Source organism: Ranitomeya variabilis, chromosome 5 (assembly GCF_051348905.1).
Source record: "Ranitomeya variabilis isolate aRanVar5 chromosome 5, aRanVar5.hap1, whole genome shotgun sequence".
Lineage (NCBI taxonomy): Eukaryota > Metazoa > Chordata > Amphibia > Anura > Dendrobatidae > Ranitomeya > Ranitomeya variabilis.
In genome coordinates, this window is record NC_135236.1 from 89,185,464 (window position 1) to 89,209,365 (window position 23,902).

At 47.8% G+C, this 23,902-nt stretch overlaps 2 non-coding genes across 2 annotated transcripts; both read left to right on the forward strand.

Annotated features, from left to right (window-relative positions):
• The first annotated feature begins 3,061 nt into the window (after positions 1 to 3,061).
• Positions 3,062 to 3,154, forward strand: TRNAI-UAU (transfer RNA isoleucine (anticodon UAU)). Its single transcript is given in 2 exon segments — positions 3,062 to 3,099; positions 3,119 to 3,154. It is a non-coding gene; the product is annotated as a tRNA-Ile (tRNA).
• A 447-nt stretch (positions 3,155 to 3,601) lies between these two features.
• TRNAR-CCU (transfer RNA arginine (anticodon CCU)) lies at positions 3,602 to 3,674 on the forward strand. Its single transcript has one exon. It is a non-coding gene; the product is annotated as a tRNA-Arg (tRNA).
• Positions 3,675 to 23,902: the final 20,228 nt, after the last annotated feature.

Genomic DNA, 23,902 nt, shown 5'->3' on the forward strand with positions numbered 1-23,902 from the left:
GCTGCAATTTGCTGCGTATCTCGGACGAGACTCGACAATGCAAGTCAACGGATGCAAGAAAAAAAGGCACAGCACTCGCCCCATGGAAGTGCTGTCCGTTTCTTACTCACCGGTGTCCTTTGAAAAGCTGTTAATTCATGTGTGGTGTACAGTAAAATCACACTGACAGGTTAGAATAGAATAGAAATATACACATAGAATACATATATATCTACATATCAGTAAGGGTGTGTGTCCACGGTCAGTAAACGCTGCTTGTTTGACGCTGCGCAGAGCTGCAACGTCAAACACGCAGCGTCCAGATGTTCCAGCATAGTGGAGGGGATTTTTTGAAATCCCGTGTCCACTATGCGTGGAAACCCGCACGCTGCGGGCTTGCGACTCCGGACATGCTGCGCGTCTTTTCAGATCGCAGCATGTCCGTACACCTTGCGGGGATGCAGCGTCCCCGCAAGGCATAACACAGGGCCCTATGGGAGGAGGGCGATGATCCCGGATGTGTACAGTTAACACATCCGGCATCATCGCGTCCCAGAAGGCGGCGGGGCTTAGCGCCGAGCGGCTGCGCCGCTCCGGCAATACCGCCGGCCATCCTGAACGTGGATACGCAGCCTAAGGGTATGTGTCCACGTTCAGGAAACGCGTTTTTGACGCAGCGCTGAGCCGCAGCGTCAAAAACGCAGCGTCCAGATGTTACAGCATAGTGGAGGGGATTTAATGAAATCCCATCTCCACTGTGCATTAAAAAACGCATGCATTTTTCCCGCAAAAACGCACATGCATTGCGTTTTTTTAAGAACGCAGCATGTTGCTACAATGAACAAAACACGCAGGAACACCGCAGGTGACCTGCCAGTGACCTCAGGTGCATTTTTGGTCAGGATTTTACCTGCATAAAATCCTGACCAATGCCTGAAGCAAACCTGACCGTGGACACATACCCTTACACACATATATACAGTATATGTATTTATATTGCACAGAAAGATAGAAGAAAAGCCGGTAATTCATCTGTTGGCTTCTGTAAAATCAGTGCAGGAGCCGACAGGATAGAAGAGATGGATTACATACAGTAAATACATATAGAATAGGTAGCTATATAGATGTCAGTGACAAATACAATTAGTACAGTGTGTGTGCAAATTATGGGACGTGTATTTAATAAATAAGCGATTATTTATTGGAAAAAAATGGCGGGGGCTCCCGCAAGATTTTCAAAGCCAGCAGGAGGAAAGCCAGCGACTGGGGGCAGATGTTTATTGCCTGGCAAGGGGGTAATACCTATGGAGCTTCCCACTCTATTAATATCAGCTCAAAGATGTATTCTTAGCCTTTAAATAATAAATAATCTTTATTTTTATATAGCGCTAACATATTCCGCAGCGCTTTGCAGTTTTCAAACATTATCACCGCTGTCCCCAATGGGGCTCACAATCTAAATTCCCTATCAGTATGTCTTTGGAATGTGGGAGGAAACCGGAGTACCCGGAGGAAACCCACGCAAACAAGGGGAGAACATACAGACTCTTTGCAGATGTTGTCCTTCGTGGGGTTTGAACCCAGGAGCCTTTACTGGCTATTAAAATAAGGGACCCCCCAAAAATGACGTAGGGCCCCCTATAATTAATAACCAAAAAACACTATTCAGACAGCTGCGGGCTGATATTAATAGCCTAGGAAGGGGCCATGGATATTGCCCTTTCACGGGCTAAAAACATGAGCACTCAGCCGCCCCAGAAAAGGCGCAACTCTAATATGCGCCAATTCCGGCACTTAGCCTCACTCTTCCTACTTGCTCTGTAGCTGTAGCAAGTGAAGTAATAGCTGTGGGGTTGATGCCACCTCTGTATTATAAGGTGACATCAAGCCCACGGCTTAGTAATTGAGAGATATCGCTAAGACACCTCTCCTTTACTAATGCTATAGTTGGTACATGTTAACGACACAGCCAGAATAAAGTCATTTAATGAAATAAAAAACAGCACAGTTTTACCATTTTATTGTTACTCCTAATCCATGCGACACCCACAATCTCCTGTAATAAAAGTAAAATAATAAACCAACAGTATCCCCATACCTGTCCGTAGCTGTGTCCCACGCCATAATCCATATCTGGGGTATATGCAGTTTTCAACCAGGACAGTGCCAAGATGCTACCGCCCTGGCTGAAAACCACTGAATGAGGAGATGTTGCCAGCGCAGCTTCAGTGACTAGTGGCGCCGTCACTGAAGCTGCGCTCCCTCACAGTCTGACCTGCCCTAAACTCTGGAGCGTGGGAAAATGCAAGTTCATTTTCCCACGCACAAGAGTTCAGCACAGGTCAGGCTGTGAGACTGCACAGCATCAGTGAAGGCACTGCTAATCACTGAAGCTGCTTCTCACAGCCATACTGAACTGGGATGACCTCTGGAGCATGGCAAATTGAACTCTTTTTTAAAATAAAGCTGCATTTGCATTCGGACGGTTATTTCCAATTTGGAGTTTAAAATTAAAAGATCGTTCTTGATAACTCAATCAAAATTGAGTGCTTCACTCTTGTGGGACCAAAAAAAGTCTTCTCATGGAAGGTTGATGGTGCAGGTGTAAACTGTTCTCCTTATGTTGTCTCTTCGTAAATTAGTTCTTGCAAACCTCTACCCTTTACAACGATCCTTTCCACGTACTGAGAGAAGTGTTAACATGCAATTGTGTGGCAGAAAATTATAGCATCTTAATTGTTTGCATCTTCATTTATGACCCAAATAACAAAGAGTATCTTTTCTAAGATATGGATATGCTTTCAACCACACAATATTTGCAAATATCAAAATCAAAAATTACAATTGAAAAATGTAAACGGTTTTTGAAACATTTTGGACAACGTTCTTTTTTTCATATCATGTTCTTTCTTACAAAACAAAATGAGTAATCTTTCAATTTTCACCCTGGCCACTGGGAATATTATATATCCTGTCGTTCTAGAGCAGTTTTACTTGTTGATAGCAATCATTAATTTTCTGAAGAACAATCCCATTTCAATTTTTTTTAATAGAATTTATGTTGTAGTGGTGTACCCAGTTGGCTCCAGTGGCGCAATCGGTCAGCGCGCGGTACTTATAAAGCAGTAACTGTCGAGTGATGCCGAGGTTGTGAGTTCGACCCTCACCTGGAGCATTCTATTCTTGCCTTTGTTTTGTATTTTTTACCACTGAAGTCGTTGAATTGGTTCATGATCTAGTGCCAAGATTAAGAGAGAAATTTCAACGAGATATTTGTTGTTTAAATTTTTGTATTTTTTTAAATTGCTGCAGGTTGGACAAGTCTATTGAGTCCCACCGTAATCTGGTGTCATAATTGAAAGGGAAATGTGGAAGATATCTATTTAGTTTTTCAGGCTTCTGGAAGTCCAATAAACTTTCCATCATCGGCATTAATAACGTACTGTGACCCGACAAAGTTAGCCCTGGCTCTCTTCTAAAATAAAGATGCATGTGCATTCGGACGGTTTGTTTCAATTTGGAGTTCAAACGTACAAGATCGTTCTTGATAACTCAATCAAAAGTGAGTGATTTACTCTTGTGGTAACCAAAGAAAGTCTGGATTTTTAAGCTACTCCATCAAGCCCCAGTGGCCTAATGGATAAGGCACTGGCCTCCTAAGCCAGGGATTGTGGGTTCAAGTCCCATCTGGGGTGCTTGTTGATTTCCCTTTCCAACAGCTTCTCATGTAAGGTTGATGGTGCAGGTGTAAACTGTTCTCCTTGTGTTGTTTCTTTGTAAATTAGTTCTTGCAAACCTCTACCCTTTACAATGATCCTTTCCATGTACTGAGAGAAGTGTTAACACTAGTGTTGAGCGATACCTTCCGATATCGGAAAATATCGGTATCGGAAAGTATCGGCCGATACCGTCAAAGTATCGGATCTAATCCGATACCGATCCCAATGCAAGTCAATGGGACGAAAATATCGGAATTAAAATAAACCCTTTCTTTCCTTGTAGGTTCATTCTACATGAAGGAAAACAACTAAGGCTACGTTCAGATTTGCGGTCGGCGCCGCATGCGTCATGCGCCCCTATATTTAACATGGGGGCGCATGGACATGCGTCGCACTTACGTTTTGCGCCGCATGCGTCCCTGCGGCGCCCGCGTCCGGTCGCAGAGGACGCAGCAAGTTGCATTTTTGCTGCGTCCAAAATCAATGAAAAAAAGGACGCATGCGGCGCAAAACACAGCGTTGTGCATGCGTTTTGCTGCGTTTTTGTTTGCGTTGTGCGTTGCGGCGCCGACGCTGCGGCGCACAACGCAAATGTGAACGTAGCCTAAGAATAATGTAGGATGTATTGGGGGAGGTGGCGGAGACATTAAAGGCACAGATGTTTAGCCCAATCAAATAGAATAGCAGGATTTTTTTTTTTTTATGACGTTCGGCGTTAGAAAGATTTTGACTATGTTAATTTTTTTTTTATTTTGTCAGATATTGATGTTTCACTATTTCCACGCCCTTGACCTTCTTTTTTACTTCTCCCACACTTTCTTCTTCATTATCCTCATCATCAGCTTCTTTGACATCAACTTCTTCACCTTATTCATCTTCTTCTTCATCTTCTACCTATTATTTTTTTTGTTACATTGTTCATATTCTTTTTATTTAACTATTATCTTCTTCATATTCAACTTCTTCATCATATTCTTATTTGTGGCAGGCATTCCCGTAGTTGTTATCTATAAAAGTTTGAAGATTACACCTTCCGTTCTGCCTGTCACAAAAGAGTTACATTTGTCCGCGTTCAGTTTGGCCTGCAGCATCAGGCTTTATCCAGGGGCACCACGAGGAGGAACGGACTCACCCCCATACACTGCTTAGTCTTCTTCTTATAATTTAGATAATATCTTTTGCTCTGATATTTAGTCTTATGCTTAATGTTCTTCTGCTCTTTGTTCTGCAGCCTCTTGTTCTTCTGCTTCTCGGTCTTCCAGGTCATCGTCGTCTCCAGGGTCGTCGTCTCCGGGGTCGTCATCATCGGGGTGGTCTTCAGGGTCATCGTCTCCAGGGTCGTCGTCATCTCAGTGGTTGTCGTCTCTGGTGTCGTCGTCATCTTAGGGGTGGTCTTCTGGGTCATCGTGTTTAGTCTCTTGAACTTGGAAATGTAGCAGAAGGTACAAGAAGGCTGAGAAAATGCCGAGAAACAGCTGATGGAACTGGAACTCGGATGGCTACCCGAAGGTTCAAGAGCCAATGGAACTACCGAGGACCAGCTGACGTTACTGGAACCCGGTTACTAAGCAGGAGGTACCCGTGCCTGAAAGCACTACCAAGGACCACCTGACGTTGGTGGAACTCGGATACCCAGAGGGAGGCACCTAAGCCAAAGGCTCTGCCCGGAACCAGCTGACGGTACTGGAACCAGGATGGGGAGTGTTATGACCCCAGTGGACAGGGTCTCAGAGGAACGTGTAAGTCTGCAAGATACAAAAATCCAGCTCATAGGGCTGTGGTAACTGGGTTGACCAAATAGCTACTCCTAACGCCAACACTAGAAGTAGCCGGGGATCATGCCTACGGTGGTCGCTAGATGACTCGCGCCAGCCGGAGAATCTAACTACCCCTAGGAGAAGAAAACAAAGACCTCTCTTGCCTCCAGAGAAAGGGACCCCAAAGCAAGATACAAGCCCCCCACAAATAATAACGGTGAGGTAAGAGGAAATGACAAACACAGAAATGAACCAGGTTCAGCAAAGAGAGGCCAGCTTACTAATAGCAGAATATAGCAAGATAACTTATCTGGTCAACAAAAACCCTATAAAAATCCACGCTGGAGATTCAAGAACCCCCGAACCGTCTAACGGTCCGGGGGGAGAACACCAGCCCCCTAGAGCTTCCAGCAAAGGTCAGGATACAGATAGGAACAAGCTGGACAAAAATACCAAACAAAACAAAAGCAAAAAGCAAAGAAGCAGACTTAGCTTGAAAAACAGGAACCAGGATCAGAGGACAAGAGCACAACAGATTAGCTCTGATTTCAACGATGCCAGGCATTGAACTGAAGGTCCAGGGAGCTTATATAGCAACGCCCCTGAACTAAAGGCCCAGGTGAGGATATAGAAAAAGACAGACGCTCCAGAGTCAAATCACTAATGACCACTAGAGGGAGCAAAAAGCAAAATCACAACAGTACCCCCCCCTTAGTGAGGGGTCACCGAACCCTCACCACGACCACCAGGGCGATCAGGATGAGCGGCGTGAAAGGCACGAACTAAATCGGCCGCATGAACATCAGAGGCGACCACCCAGGAATTATCTTCCTGACCATAGCCCTTCCACTTGACCAGGTACTGAAGCCTCCGCCTGGAGAGACGAGAATCCAAGATCTTCTCCACCACGTACTCCAACTCGCCCTCAACCAACACCGGAGCAGGAGGCTCAGCAGAAGAAACCACAGGCACAACGTACCGCCGCAACAAGGACCTATGAAACACGTTGTGGATAGCAAACGACACAGGAAGATCCAGGCGAAAGGATACAGGATTAAGAATTTCCAATATTTTGTAAGGACCAATAAAACGAGGTTTAAATTTGGGAGAGGAAACCTTCATAGGAACAAAGCGGGAAGAAAGCCACACCAAATCCCCAACACGTAGTCGGGGACCCATACCGCGGCGGCGGTTGGCAAAGCGCTGAGCCCTCTCCTGTGACAACTTCAAGTTGTCCACCACAAGATTCCAGATCCGCTGCAACCTATCCACCACAGAATCCACCCCAGGGCAGTCAGAAGGTTCCACATGACCCGAAGAAAAACGAGGGTGGAAACCAGAGTTGCAGAAAAACGGCGAAACCAAGGTGGCGGAACTAGCCCGATTATTAAGGGCAAACTCAGCTAACGGCAAGAAGGTCACCCAATCGTCCTGATCAGCAGAGACAAAACACCTCAAATAAGCCTCCAAAGTCTGATTAGTTCGCTCCGTCTGTCCATTAGTCTGAGGATGGAAAGCAGACGAAAACGACAAGTCAATGCCCATCCTACTACAAAAGGATCGCCAGAATCTGGAAACGAACTGGGATCCTCTGTCTGACACAATATTCTCAGGGATGCCGTGCAAACGAACCACGTTCTGGAAAAACACAGGAACCAGATCGGAAGAGGAAGGCAGCTTAGGCAAAGGAACCAAATGGACCATCTTGGAGAAGCGATCACATATCACCCAGATAACAGACATGCCCTGAGACACCGGAAGATCAGAAATGAAATCCATGGAGATATGTGTCCAAGGTCTCTTAGGAACAGGCAAGGGCAAGAGCAACCCGCTGGCACGAGAACAGCAAGGCTTAGCTCGAGCACAAGTCCCACAGGACTGTACAAATGACCGCACATCCCTAGACAAGGAAGGCCACCAAAAGGATCTGGCCACCAGATCTCTGGTGCCAAAAATTCCTGGGTGACCTGCCAACACCGAGGAATGAACCTCGGAAATGACTCTGCTGGTCCACTTATCAGGCACAAACAGTCTGTCAGGTGGACAAGAATCAGGCCTATCAGCCTGAAATCTCTGCAACACACGTCGCAGATCTGGAGAAATAGCTGACAAGATAATACCATCCTTAAGAATACCAACAGGTTCAGCGACTCCAGGAGCATCAGGCACAAAGCTCCTGGAAAGAGCATCGGCCTTCACATTCTTTGAACCTGGTAAATACGAGACAACAAAGTCAAAACGGGAGAAAAACAATGACCAGCGGGCCTGTCTAGGATTCAGGCGTTTAGCAGACTCGAGATACATCAGATTTTTGTGATCAGTCAAGACCACCACACGATGCTTAGCACCCTCGAGCCAATGACGCCACTCCTCAAATGCCCATTTCATGGCCAACAACTCCCGATTGCCCACATCATAATTTCGCTCCGCAGGCAAAAACTTCCTAGAGAAAAAGGCGCAAGGTCTCATAACAGAGCAACCAGGGCCTCTCTGCGACAAAACGGCCCCTGCTCCAATCTCTGAAGCATCCACCTCAACTTGAAAGGGAAGCGAGACATCAGGCTGGCACAAAACAGGCGCCGAAGTAAACCGACGTTTCAACTCCTGGAAAGCCTCCATGGCAGCAGGAGCCCAATTAACCACATCGGAGCCCTTCTTGGTCATATCCGTCAAAGGTTTCACAATGCTAGAAAAGTTAGCGATAAAACGACGGTAGAAGTTAGCGAAACCCAAGAACTTCTGAAGACTCTTAACTGACGAGGGCTGAGTCCAATCAAGAATAGCTCGGACCTTGACTGGGTCCATCTCCACAGCAGAAGGGGAAAAAATGAACCCCAAAAAGGGAACCTTCTGTACACCAAAAAGACACTTTGAGCCCTTGACAAACAAAGAATTTTCACGCAAAATTTTAAAGACCATCCTGACCTGCTCCACATGCGAGTCCCAATTATCAGAAAAAACCAGAATATCATCCAGATAAACGATCAGAAATTTATCCAGATAGTTCCGGAAAATGTCATGCATAAAGGACTGAAAAACTGAAGGGGCATTAGAGAGCCCAAAAGGCATCACCAAGTACTCAAAATGACCTTCGGGCGTATTGAATGCGGTTTTCCATTCATCCCCTTGCTTAATGCGCACAAGGTTGTACGCACCACGAAGGTCTATCTTGGTAAACCACTTGGCACCTTTAATCCGGGCAAACAAGTCAGACAACAGCGGCAAAGGATACTGAAATTTGACAGTGATCTTATTTAAAAGCCGATAGTCAATACAAGGCCTCAAAGATCCGTCCTTCTTAGCCACAAAAAAGAATCCCGCACCAAGAGGGGAAGAAGACGGACGGATGTGTCCTTTCTCCAGAGACTCCTTGATATATGAACGCATAGCGATATGTTCAGGTATCGACAGATTAAACAGTCTTCCCTTAGGAAATTTACTGCCCGGAATCAAATCTATTGCACAGTCACATTCCCTATGAGGAGGCAATGCACTGGACCTGGACTCGCTAAAGACATCCTGATAATCAGACAAGTACTCCGGAACTTCCGAAGGCGTAGAAGAAGCAATAGACACAGGCAGGGAATCCTCATGAATACCACGACAGCCCCAACTAGACACTGACATAGCCTTCCAGTCAAGGACTGGATTATGGGTCTGTAACCATGGCAGCCCCAAAACAACCAAATCATGCATTTTATGTAGAACGAGAAAACGTATCACCTCGCGGTGTTCAGGAGTCATGCACATGGTAACCTGTGTCCAATACTGCGGCTTATTTTCTGCCAATGGCGTAGCATCAATACCCCTAAGAGGGATAGGATTTTCTAATGGTTCAAGAATAAAACCACAGCGCTTAGCAAATAAGAGATCCATAAGACTCAGGGCAGCACCTGAATCTACAAACGCCATGACAGGATAAGATGACAGTGAGCAAATCAAAGTTACAGACAGAATAAACTTAGGATGCAAATTACTAACGGTGACAGGACTAACAACCTTAGATATACGTTTAGAGCATGCTGAGATAACATGTGTAGAATCACCACAGTAGTAGCACAAGCCATTCCGGCGTCTATGAATTTTCCTCTCATTTCTAGTCAGGATTCTATCACATTGCATCAAATCAGGTGTCCGTTCAGACAACACCATGAGGGAATTTGCGGTTTTTCTATCACATTGCATCACATCAGGTGTCTGTTCAGACAACAACATGAGGGAATTTGCGGTTTTGCGCTCCCGCAACCGCCGGTCAATTTGAATAGCCAGGGACATGGTATCATTCAGACCTGTGGGAATGGGAAAACCCACCATAACATTCTTAATGGCCTCAGAAAGGCCATTTCTAAAATTAGCGGCCAGTGCACACTCGTTCCAATGTGTCAGCACGGACCATTTCCGAAATTTTTGGCAATACACCTCAGCCTCGTCCTGGCCCTGAGACATAGCCAGCAAGGCTTTCTCTGCCTGAATCTCAAGATTGGGTTCCTCATAAAGTAAACCGAGCGCCAGAAAAAACGCATCAATATCAGCCAATGCCGGATCTCCTGGCGCCAACGAAAAAGCCCAATCCTGAGGGTCACCCCGTAAGAATGAAATAACAATTTTTACTTGTTGAGCAGAGTCTCCAGACGAACAAGGTTTCAGGGACAAAAATAATTTACAATTATTCCTGAAATTCCTAAACTTAAATCGGTCTCCTGAAAACAGTTCAGGAATCGGAATCTTGGGTTCAGACCTAGGATTTCTGGTAACATAATCTTGTATACCCTGCACACGAGCGGCAAGCTGGTCCACACTTGTAATCAAGGTCTGGACATTCATGTCTGCAGCAAGCTTAAGCCACTCTGAGGTAAAGGGGAAAAGAAAAAAAAAAAAAAAAATGAGAGAGGGAAAAAAAAACCTCAAAATTTTCTTTCTTATAATCCCACTTCTGCAATGCATTAAACATTTAATAGGGGCCTGGCATACTGTTATGACCCCAGTGGACAGGGTCTCAGAGGAACGTGTAAGTCTGCAAGATACAAAAATCCAGCTCATAGGGCTGTGGTAACTGGGTTGACCAAATAGCTACTCCTAACGCCAACACTAGAAGTAGCCGGGGATCATGCCTACGGTGGTCGCTAGATGACTCGCGCCAGCCGGAGAATCTAACTACCCCTAGGAGAAGAAAACAAAGACCTCTCTTGCCTCCAGAGAAAGGGACCCCAAAGCAAGATACAAGCCCCCCACAAATAATAACGGTGAGGTAAGAGGAAATGACAAACACAGAAATGAACCAGGTTCAGCAAAGAGAGGCCAGCTTACTAATAGCAGAATATAGCAAGATAACTTATCTGGTCAACAAAAACCCTATAAAAATCCACGCTGGAGATTCAAGAACCCCCGAACCGTCTAACGGTCCGGGGGGAGAACACCAGCCCCCTAGAGCTTCCAGCAAAGGTCAGGATACAGATAGGAACAAGCTGGACAAAAATACCAAACAAAACAAAAGCAAAAAGCAAAGAAGCAGACTTAGCTTGAAAAACAGGAACCAGGATCAGAGGACAAGAGCACAACAGATTAGCTCTGATTTCAACGATGCCAGGCATTGAACTGAAGGTCCAGGGAGCTTATATAGCAACGCCCCTGAACTAACGGCCCAGGTGAGGATATAGAAAAAGACAGACGCTCCAGAGTCAAATCACTAATGACCACTAGAGGGAGCAAAATGCAAAATCACAACAGGGGAGCAGAAGGTACAAGAGCAAAAGACACTGCCGAGAACCAGCTGACGGTACTGGAACCCGGATGGGTAGCCGAATGTCCAAGAGCCAATGGAACTACCGAGGACCAGCTGACATTACTGGAACCCGGTTACTAAGCAGGAGGTACCCGTGCCTGAAAGCACTACCAAGGACCTCCTGACGTTGGTGGAACTCGGATACCCAGAGGGAGGCACCTAAGCCAAAGGCTCTGCCCGGAACCAGCTGACGGTACTGGAACCAGAATGGGGAGCAGAAGGTACAAGAGCAAAAGACACTGCCGAGAACCAGCTGACGGTACTGGAACCCGGATGGGTAGCCGAAGGTCCAAGAGCCAATGGAACTACCGAGGACCAGCTGACGTTACTGGAACCCGGTTACTAAGCAGGAGGTACCCGTGCCTGAAAGCACTACCAAGGACCACCTGACGTTGGTGGAACTCGGATACCCAGAAGGAGGCACCTAAGCCAAAGGCTCTGCCCGGAACCAGCTGACGGTGCTGGAACCAGGATGGGGACCTATTCAAGCTTGTCTTCCTAGAGCCCCAACTAGCAGTGTTGGAGCAAAGGGTCAGCAGGGGGAGCAGAGTGTAGGCCGAAGCCTGCACTGGCGTCAGCTTTGGGTCTGTTGTGTCTGCGTGGCGTTTGCAGGACACGTTGCCGGCTACACAGCAGGGGAACAGCTGGCGGTGCTGAACCCCACTGACAGAGTGGCGGGTGTTTTTCTCTGTGCAGCCAGCACTTCTGGGCCACAACTGGCCTTGTTAGAGCCCAGGGTCAGCAGGAGGAGTAGAGGGAGCGGAGTGTAGGCCGAAGCCTGCACTGGTGGCAGCTTTGTGTCTGCGTGGCTGTTGCAGGACACGTTGCCGGCTACACAGCAGGGGAACAGCTGGCGGTGCTGAACCCCACTGACACATTGGCGGGTGTTTTGCTCTGTGCAGCCAGCACTTCCGGACAGCAACTAGCGGTGTTGGAGCCCGGGCTCTGCAGGTGGAGCAGAGTGTAGGCTGAAGCCTAATTGAGCCGATTTTAAAGGTAACCTTTAACCCCCCCTCAGGGATTACAAACTACAAGAGCCACAGCTTGGGCAGCAGTAATGCTGCACAAGTCTAAGGTTGCTCTTTTAATTTTGCTCCTTGCACACGCAGAAAGAAACACGTATAACATTTAGGCCATTAAGCAGTCAAACTGTTTTGGAGGCGTGAGTTCCCTTCGTAATGAGACGCAGCACAGCTGTCAAAAATCCCACCTTGGTGCTGGGCGCGGCCTCCTGAGCGTCATTATTTGCTGCAAAGGAGTCTGCGCTGTCGTGTTATCCCTTGGCCTTGCGCTGTTAGCGCTGCCCATCTTCTGACATCATTTAATGTCGGCCGGTGCGGTTCGCGATGACCATGAATCCCAGCTCCGCAGTGTCTTTACATTGTTAAAACACTGCTTGGCTGGGATTCATGGCCTGGCGCAGTACATATGTTCGCCTCTCACACTCGGGTCCTTACACCTGCTTCAGACTGTGCGGCGTCAGCTGATCCCTTATCACATGCCACGGCCATGAAGCCGCATAGTCTGAAGAAGGCGGAAGGAGATGAGGGACAGGCGAACATATGCACTGCTCATGCCCATCAATCACACCCTCGCAGTCAAAATAAATAAGACACCGAGGGGCGTTGTGTGGGGCAGGGCGGCCGCAGAGGCGCAGCCAGCCAAACAATGATGCCAGAAGACGGGCAGCGCTACCAAGGGGGTTGCAGCGTGTCATTACAAAGGAAAGTCACACCTCAGGGACGGTTTAATGGTCACAGAGGACACATTTTAGACGTGTTCAGTTCCACATGTGCAAGGGGAATAAGTTTCTGAGCCACCTTGCACACATGCAGCATTACTGCTGTACAAGGTGGCTGTGAAACATACAAACGCCTGGGGGAGGGGGGACAGGTTCCCTTCAATTTCAGTTCTTGTGTCTGCGTGGCTGTTGCAGGACACGATGCCGGCTACACAGCAGGGGAACAGCTGGCGGTGCTGAACCCCACTGACACATTGGTGAGGTGTTTCGCTCTGTGCAGCCAGCACTTCTGGGCCCCAACTGGCGTTGTAAGAGCCCAGGGTCAGCAGGAGGAGTAGAGGGAGCGGAGTGTAGGCCGAAGCCTGCACTGGTGGCAGCTTTGTGTCTGCGTGGCTGTTGCAGGACACGATGCCGGCTACACAGCAGGGGAAAAGCTGGCGTTACTGAACCCCACTGACACATTGGCGGGTGTTTTTCTCTGTGCAGCCAGCACTTCGGGGCCCCAACTGGCGGTGTTAGAGCCCAGGGTCAGCAGGAGGAGGAGAGGGAGCAGAGTGTAGGCCAAAGCCTGCACTGGCGGCAGCTTTAGGTCTGTTGTGTCTGCGTGGCTGTTGCAGGACACGTTGCCGGCTACACAGCAGGGGAACAGCTGGTGTTGCTGAACCCCACTGACACATTGGCTGGTGTTTTTCTCTATGCAGCTAGCACATCTGGGCGCCAACTGGCGGTGTTAGAGCCCAGGGTCAGCAGGAGGAGCATAGTGTAGGCCGAAGCCTGCACTGGAGCAAGTTGAAAGGGAACCTTTAACCCCCCCCAGGGGTTTGTAGCTGAAAGCGCCATATTGTACAGCACTAATGCTGGAAAAGGTAAACTTAGCTCTTTTAATTATGGTCCTTGCAAACGCTGAACTTGACACTTATGAAATGTGTCCCCTCACACCGTTAAACCGTCCGGTCGGAGGGACTTTCCTTTGTCATGTGACGCAGCACAGCTGTCATTCTTACCCCCTTGGCGCCGTGAGCCGTCTCCTCAGCGTTGTTTGAATCTGTCCCGGAGCCTGCGCTGTTATGTTAGCCCTTGTCCATGCACACATTTTGCGCTGCCCATCTTCTGACATCATTTGGTGTCAGGCTGGCTGCGCCTGTGCGGCCGCGCTGGCCAAGATCCCGCCTCGCTGTGTCATCTAATGTAATCACTCTGCGGACCTGTGATCCATGGGCATGCGCAGTGCATGTCCTTGCCTCTCACTCCCCTCCTTCCAGCTTCTTCAGACTGTGCGGCGTCATGGCCGTGGCATGCTATTAGGGATCAGCTGATGGCGCACAGTCTGAAGAAGGCTGAGGGAGATGAGAGAGAGGCGGAGGTTAAGATATGCACTGCGCATGTCCATGGATCACAGGCCCGCAGTGGGATTAAATCAGAAGACACTACGAGGCGGGATCTCGTCCAGCGCGGCCGCACAGGCGCAGCCAGCCTGACACCAAATGATGTCAGAAGACGGGTAGCGCAAAATGTGTGCATGGACAAGGGCAAACATAACAGCGCAGGCTCTGGGACAGATTCAAACAACGCTGAGGAGGCGGCGCACGGCGCAAAGGGGGTAAGAATGACAGCTGTGCTGCGTCACATGACAAAGGAAAGTCCCTCCGACCGGACGGTTTAACGGTGTGAGGGGACACATTTCATAAGTGTCAAGTTCAGCGTGTGCAAGGAGCACCACAAAAAGAGCCACTTTTTCCTTTTGCATCATTACTGCTGCACAGGGCCGGACTGGGACTAAAATTCAGCCCTGGCATTTCAAGTTACACAGGCCCACTTGTCACATGGTGACTGTATAATATCTTTGTACACTTGTAGGCAGGGCCGGTTTTAGGCAAAGTGGGGCCCTAGGCAAAGTTTAAAATGGGTCCCCAAATGCTAACATATTGCACATCACACAGAAGCCTTTCTGTTGTATTTACGTGCGCTGAGTTCAGGCCGCTAAACGAGTTTGATCGACAATACTGAAGTTGTTCAACGCTTGTTTCCCGGCCTCTTTCCACCAGCTGAGGAATAATGATGAGACAGAACGATCACTAATAGATCACTAACAGATCACCATACAGTATCATGTTTTCAGCAGCACATCTACAGTTTACACTGGCAATGTGCTGCTGACAACAAGGCTTTTTGTTCCAGCAAAAACAATCCGAATATGCAGCATTTTACTTGTTTAGTAAAATACACCCCATAGTCCTCCATATATTATAATGTGCTCCATAGTCCTCCATATAGTATAATACACTCCCTATAGTCCTCCATATATTAAAATACACTGCTCAGTCCTCCACATAGTATAATACACTCCTCATAGTCCTCCATATAGCATAATACAATCCTCATAGTCCTCCATATAGCATAATACAATCCTCATAGTGCTCCATATAGTATAATGCACCGCCACAGTCATCCATGTAGTACAATTCACTTCCCATAGTATAATGCACCCCATAGTTCTTCATATAGTATAACGTATTCCCCATAGTCCTCGATACAGTATAATGCAGCCCACATATAGTATAATGCAGCCACCCCAGAGTATAATGCAGCCACCCCAGAGTATAATGCAGCCACCCCAGAGTATAATGCAGCCACCCCACAGAGTATAATGCAGCCACCCCAGAGTATGTAACCCCCATAGAATATAATACAGCCCACCTCCCCATAATATATAATGTAGCCCCCCATAGAATATAATGCAGCCCCCCATAGTATATAACGCAGCCTCCCCCATAGAATATAATATACCCCCACAATAGTATATAACACAGCCACATAGTACATAACATGGCCTCCCCCATAGAATATAATATACTCCCCATAGTATATAGCAAAGCCCGCATATTATATAGCACAAACCGCATAGTGTACAGCACAGCCTGCATACTATAGCACAGCTCGCGTAGTAGATAACACAGCCCACACAGCAGTATTCAGCACAGACCACACAGTAGTATACAGCACAGACCACACAGTAGTATACAGCACAGCCCACGTAGAAGTATACAGCACAGTCCACACAGTAGTATACAGCACAGCCCACAGAGTAATATATACAGCACAGCCCACAAAGTAATATATACAGCACAGCCCACAAAGTAATATATACAGCACAGCCCACAGAGAACTATATACAGCACAGCCCAGAGAACTATATACAGCACAGCCCACAGAGAACTATATAAAGCACAGCCCAGAGTACTATATACAGCACAGCCCAGAGTACTATATAAAGCACAGCCCAGAGAGTACTATATACAGCACAGCCCAGAGAGTACTATATACAGCACAGCCCAGAGAGTACTATATACAGCACAGCCCACAGAGTACTATATACAGCACAGCCCACAGAGTACTATACACAGCACAGCCCACAGAGTACTATATACAGCACAGCCCACAGAGTACTATATACAGCACAGCCCACAGAGTACTATATACAGCACAGCCCACAGAGTACTATATACAGCCCACAGTAGTATACAGCACAGAGCACAGCCCACAGAGTACTATATACAGCCCACAGTAGTATACAGCACAGAGCACAGCCCACAGAGTACTATATACAGCCCACAGTAGTATACAGCACAGAGCACAGCCCACAGAGTACTATATACAGCCCACAGTAGTATACAGCACAGAGCACAGCCCACAGAGTACTATATACAGCCCACAGTAGTATACAGCACAGAGCACAGCCCAGAGAACTATATATAGCACACAGTAGTATACAGCACAGAGCACAGCCCACAGAGTACTATATATAGCACAGAGCACACAGTAGTATACAGCACAGAGCACAGCCCAGAGAACTATATATAGCACACAGTAGTATACAGCACAGAGCACAGCCCACAGAGTACTATATATAGCACAGAGCACACAGCAGTATACAGCACAGAGCACAGCCCACAGAGAGCTATATACAGCCCACAGTAGTATACAGCACAGAGCACAGCCCACAGAGTACTATATATAGCACAGAGCACACAGCAGTATACAGCACAGAGCACAGCCCACAGAGAGCTATATACAGCCCACAGTAGTATACAGCACAGAGCACAGCCCACAGAGAGCTATATACATCCCACAGCAGTATACAGCACAGAGCACAGCCCACAGAGTACTATATACAGCCCACAGTAGTATACAGCACAGAGCACAGCCCACAGAGAACTATATACAGCCCACAGTAGTATACAGCACAGAGCACAGCCCACAGAGTACTATATACAGCCCACAGTAGTATACAGCACAGAGCACAGCCCACAGAGAACTATATACAGCCCACAGCAGTATACAGCACAGAGCACAGCCCACAGAGAACTATATACAGCCCACAGCAGTATACAGCACAGAGCACAGCCCACAGAGAGCTATATACAGCCCACAGTAGTATACAGCACAGAGCACAGCCCACAGCAGTATACAGCACAGAGCACAGCCCACAGAGAACTATATACAGCCCACAGCAGTATACAGCACAGAGCACAGCCCACAGAGAGCTATATACAGCCCACAGTAGTATACAGCACAGAGCACAGCCCACAGCAGTATACAGCACAGAGCACAGCCCACAGAGAACTATATACAGCCCACATCTCTTCTCTTCCTCCCCTCACCTCCTCCGAGAATGGCCCCACAGTCCAGAAAAAAAAAAAAACTCTCCTCACCTCTCCTCGTGCCCAGCGTTGCTTCCTGGTTCCTGCTCCTGTCTCAGCAGCTGCAGTCTGCCCGGGACACAGCAGGTGCGCGATGATATGACATCATCGCGCACCCGCAGTGTCAGAGGCAGAGCGGGGAATGATGGGAGAGGAGCGTCTGTAGACGCTCTCTCCTCCATCATTGCATTCAACTGTACCGGCGTCTATACGCCGGTATAGTTGAATGCGACGGCGGGGGCGGCGGATTGAGCGGCCCACCACTGGCACCGGCCCTTCTGGCATTTGCCAGAAGTGCCCTATGGCCAGTCCGGCCCTGCTGCTGCACAAGGTGGCTCTTTCAGTAACAAACGTCTGGGGGGGGTGGCTTCCAGGTTCCCTTAAATTTAAGTTGTTGCGTCTGCATGGCTGTTGCAGGACACGTTGCCGGCTACACAGCAGGGGAGCAGCAGGCATTACTGAACCCCACTAACACATTGGCGAGGTGTTTGGCTCTGTGCGGACAGCACTTCCGGACAACAACTAGCGGTGTTGGAGCCCAGGGACAGCAGGAGGAGGAGGTGGAGGAGATAGGAGGGATTGCCACACACACAGCAGGGGAGCAGCTGACGTTACTGAACCCCACTAACACATTGGCGACTGGCGAGGTGTTTGGCTCTGTGCGGACAGCACTTCCGGACAACAACTAGCGGTGTTGGAGCCCAGGGACAGCAGGTGGAGGAGATAGGAGGGATTGCCACACACACAGCTGGGGAACAGCTGACGTTACTGAACCCCAATAACAGAGGAGCGACTGTTGACTGTGCGGACAGCACTTCCGGACAACAACTAGCGATGTTGGAGCCCAGGGACAGCAGGAGGAGGAGGTGGAGGAGATAGGAGGGATTGCCACACACACAGCTGGGGAACAGCTGACGTTACTGAACTGTTGTGAATTTGCTTTTTGGCTCCCTCTAGTGGTTACTGTTTTTTTGACTCTGGTTTTTCTGTCATTCCTTTTATCCGCACCTGGGTCGTTAGTTAGGGGTGTTGCTATATAAGCTCCCTGGACCTTCAGTTCTATGCCTGGCAACGTAGTTATCAGAGCTAATCTGCTGTGCTCTTGTCTACTGATCCTGGTTCCGGTTATATCAGCTAAGTCTGCTATTTTGCTTTTTGCTATTTGTTTTGTTTTGTATTTTTGTCCAGCTTGTTCCAAATCTGTATCCTGATCTTTGCTGGAAGCTCTAGGGGGCTGGTATTCTCCCCCCGGACCGTTAGACGGTTCGGGGGTTCTTGAATTTCCAGTGTGGATTTTGATAGGGTTTTTGTTGACCATATAAGTTACCTTTCTTTATTCTGCTATTAGTAAGCGGGCCTCTCTGTGCTAAACCTGGTTCATTTCTGTGTTTGTCATTTCCTCTTACCTCACCGTTATTATTTGTGGGGGGCTTCTATCCTGCTTTGGGGTCCCTTTCTCTGGAGGCGAGAGAGGTCTTTGTTTTCTTCTACTAGGGGTAGTTAGATTCTCCGGCTGGCGCGTGTCATCTAGAATCAACGTAGGAATGATCCCCGGCTACTTCTAGTGTTGGCGTTAGGAGTAGATATATGGTCAACCCAGTTACCACTGCCCTATGAGCTGGATTTTTGTATCTTGCAGACTTCCACGTTCCTCTGAGACCCTCGCCATTGGGGTCATAACAGTTTGCCAGGCCAGTATTATATGTTTAATGCATTGCAAAAGAGGGATTACAAGAAAGAAGATTCTGAGTTTTTTTTTTTTTTTTTTTTTCTTCTTCCCCTTTACCTCAGAGTGGCTTAAGCTTGCTGCAGACATGAATGTCCAGACCTTGATTACAAGTGTGGACCAGCTGGCTACTCGTGTGCAGGGCATACAGGATTATGTTATCAGAAATCCTAGGTCAGAACCTAAGATACCGATTCCTGAACTGTTTTCCGGAGACAGGTTTAAGTTTAGGAATTTCATGAATAATTGCAAATTGTTTTTGTCCCTGAGACCCTGTTCATCTGGAGACTCCGCTCAGCAAGTAAAAATTGTTATTTCGTTCTTACGGGGCGACCCTCAAGATTGGGCTTTTTCGCTGGCGCCTGGAGATCCGGCATTGGCTGATATTGATGCGTTTTTTCTGGCGCTCGGTTTACTTTATGAGGAACCCAATCTTGAGATTCAGGCAGAAAAGGCCTTGCTGGCTATGTCTCAGGGGCAGGACGAGGCTGAAGTGTATTGCCAAAAATTTCGGAAATGGTCCGTGCTGACACATTGGAACGAGTGTGCACTGGCCGCTAATTTTAGAAATGGCCTTTCTGATGCCATTAAGAATGTTATGGTGGGTTTTCCCATTCCCACAGGTCTGAATGATACTATGGCACTGGCTATTCAAATTGACCGGCGGTTGCGGGAGCGCAAAACCGCAAATTCCCTCATGGTGTTGTCTGAACAGACACCTAATTCGGTGCAATGTGATAGAAAAACCGCAAATTCCCTCATGGTGTTGTCTGAACAGACACCTGATTTAATGCAATGTGATAGAATCCTGACTAGAAATGAGCGGAAAATTCATAGACGCCGGAATGGCTTGTGTTACTACTGTGGTGATTCTACACATGTTATCTCAGCATGCTCTAAACGTATAGCTAAGGTTGTTAGTCCGGTCACCGTTGGTAATTTGCAACCTAAATTTATTCTGTCTGTAACTTTGATTTGCTCACTGTCATCTTATCCTGTCATGGCGTTTGTAGATTCAGGTGCTGCCCTGAGTCTTATGGATCTGTCATTTGCTAAGCACTGTGGTTTTATTCTTGAACCATTAGAAAATCCTATTCCTCTTAGGGGTATTGATGCTACGCCATTGGCAGCAAATAAACCGCAGTATTGGACACAGGTTACCATGTGCATGACTCCTGAACACCGCGAGGTGATACGTTTTCTTGTTTTACATAAAATGCATGATTTGGTTGTTTTAGGGCTGCCATGGTTACAGACCCATAATCCCGTCCTGGACTGGAAGGCTATGTCAGTGTCAAGTTGGGGCTGTCGTGGTATTCATGGGGATTCCCTGCCTGTGTCTATTGCTTCTTCTACGCCTTCGGAAGTTCCGGAGTATTTGTCTGATTATCAGGATGTCTTTAGCGAGTCCAGGTCCAGTGCATTGCCTCCTCATAGGGACTGTGACTGTGCTATAGATTTGATCCCAGGCAGTAAATTTCCTAAGGGAAGACTGTTTAATCTGTCGGTACCTGAACATACCGCTATGCGTTCGTATATCAAGGAGTCTCTGGAGAAAGGACATATTCGTCCTTCTTCTTCCCCTCTTGGGGCGGGATTCTTTTTTGTGGCTAAAAAGGACGGATCTTTGAGGCCTTGTATTGATTATCGGCTTTTAAATAAGATCACTGTCAAATTTCAGTATCCTTTGCCGCTGTTGTCTGACTTGTTTGCCCGGATTAAAGGTGCCAAGTGGTTCACCAAGATAGACCTTCGTGGTGCGTACAACCTTGTGCGCATTAAGCAAGGTGATGAATGGAAAACCGCATTCAATACGCCCGAAGGTCATTTTGAGTACTTGGTGATGCCTTTTGGGCTCTCCAATGCGCCTTCAGTTTTTCAGTCCTTTATGCATGACATTTTCCGGAAGTATCTGGATAAATTTTTGATAGTTTATCTGGATGATATTTTGGTTTTTTCTGATAATTGGGACTCGCATGTGGAGCAGGTCAGGTTGGTCTTTAAAATTTTGCGTGAAAATTCTTTGTTTGTCAAGGGCTCAAAGTGTCTCTTTGGTGTACAGAAGGTTCCCTTTTTGGGGTTCATTTTTTCCCCTTCTGCTGTGGAGATGGACCCAGTCAAGGTCCGAGCTATTCTTGATTGGACTCAGCCCTCGTCAGTTAAGAGTCTTCAGAAGTTCTTGGGTTTCGCTAACTTCTACCGTCGTTTTATCGCAAATTTTTCTAGCATTGTGAAACCTTTGACGGATATGACCAAGAAGGGCTCCGATGTAGCTAACTGGGCTCCTGCTGCCGTGGAGGCTTTCCAGGAGTTAAAACGCCGGTTTACTTCAGCGCCTGTTTTGTGCCAGCCCGATGTCTCACTTCCCTTTCAGGTTGAGGTGGATGCTTCAGAGATTGGAGCAGGGGCCGTTTTGTCGCAGAGAGGCCCTGGTTGCTCTGTTATGAAACCTTGTGCCTTTTTCTCTAGGAAATTTTCGCCTGCCGAGCGAAATTATGATGTGGGCAATCGGGAGTTGTTGGCCATGAAATGGGCATTTGAGGAGTGGCGTCATTGGCTCGAGGGTGCTAAGCATCGTGTGGTGGTCTTGACTGATCACAAAAATCTGATGTATCTCGAGTCTGCTAAACGCCTTAATCCGAGACAGGCCCGCTGGTCATTGTTTTTCTCCCGCTTTGATTTTGTTGTCTCGTATTTACCAGGTTCAAAGAATGTGAAGGCCGATGCTCTTTCTAGGAGCTTTGTGCCTGATGCTCCTGGAGTCGCTGATCCTGTTGGTATTCTTAAGGATGGAGTTATCTTGTCAGCTATTTCTCCGGATCTGCGACGTGTGTTGCAGAGATTTCAGGCTGATAGGCCTGAGTCTTGTCCACCTGACAGACTGTTTGTCCCGGATAAGTGGACCAGCAGAGTCATTTCCGAGGTTCATTCCTCGGTGTTGGCAGGTCACCCGGGAATTTTTGGCACCAGAGATCTGGTGGCCAGGTCCTTTTGGTGGCCTTCCTTGTCAAGGGATGTGCGGTCATTTGTGCAGTCCTGTGGTACTTGTGCTCGAGCTAAGCCTTGCTGTTCTCGTGCCAGCGGGTTGCTCTTGCCCTTGCCTGTCCCGAAGAGACCTTGGACACATATCTCCATGGATTTCATTTCTGATCTTCCGGTGTCTCAGGGCATGTCTGTCATCTGGGTGATATGTGATCGCTTCTCCAAGATGGTCCATTTGGTTCCTTTGCCTAAGCTGCCTTCCTCTTCCGATCTGGTTCCTGTGTTTTTCCAGAACGTGGTTCGTTTGCACGGCATCCCTGAGAATATTGTGTCAGACAGAGGATCCCAGTTCGTTTCTAGGTTCTGGCGATCCTTTTGTAGTAGGATGGGCATTGATTTGTCGTTTTCATCTGCTTTCCATCCTCAGACTAATGGACAGACGGAGCGAACCAATCAGACTTTGGAGGCTTATTTGAGGTGCTTTGTCTCTGCTGATCAGGACGATTGGGTGACATTCTTGCCGTTGGCTGAGTTTGCCCTTAATAATCGGGCTAGTTCCGCCACCTTGGTTTCGCCTTTTTTCTGCAACTCTGGTTTCCATCCTCGCTTTTCTTCGGGTCATGTGGAGCCTTCTGACTGTCCTGGGGTGGATTCTGTGGTGGATAGGTTGCAGCGGATCTGGAATCATGTGGTGGACAACTTGAAGTTGTCACAGGAGAGGGCTCAGCGCTTTGCCAACCGCCGCCGCGGTGTGGGTCCCCGACTACGCGTTGGGGATTTGGTGTGGCTTTCTTCTCGCTTTATTCCTATGAAGGTCTCCTCTCCAAAATTTAAACCTCGCTTCATTGGTCCTTACAAGATATTGGAAATCCTTAATCCTGTATCTTTTCGTCTGGATCTTCCTGTGTCGTTTGCTATTCACAATGTATTTCATAGGTCCTTGTTGCGGCGGTACGTTGTGCCTGTAGTTCCTTCTGCTGAGCCGCCTGCTCCGGTGTTGGTTGAGGGCGAGTTGGAGTACGTGGTGGAGAAGATCTTGGATTCGCGCCTCTCCAGGCGGAGGCTTCAGTACCTGGTCAAGTGGAAGGGCTATGGTCAGGAGGATAATTCCTGGGTGGTCGCCTCTGATGTTCATGCGGCCGATTTAGTTCGTGCCTTTCATGCCGCTCATCCTGATCGCCCTGGTGGTCGTGGTGAGGGTTCGGTGACCCCTCACTAAGGGGGGGGTACTGTTGTGAATTTGCTTTTTGGCTCCCTCTAGTGGTTACTGTTTTTTTGACTCTGGTTTTTCTGTCATTCCTTTTATCCGCACCTGGGTCGTTAGTTAGGGGTGTTGCTATATAAGCTCCCTGGACCTTCAGTTCTATGCCTGGCAACGTAGTTATCAGAGCTAATCTGCTGTGCTCTTGTCTACTGATCCTGGTTCCGGTTATATCAGCTAAGTCTGCTATTTTGCTTTTTGCTATTTGTTTTGTTTTGTATTTTTGTCCAGCTTGTTCCAAATCTGTATCCTGAT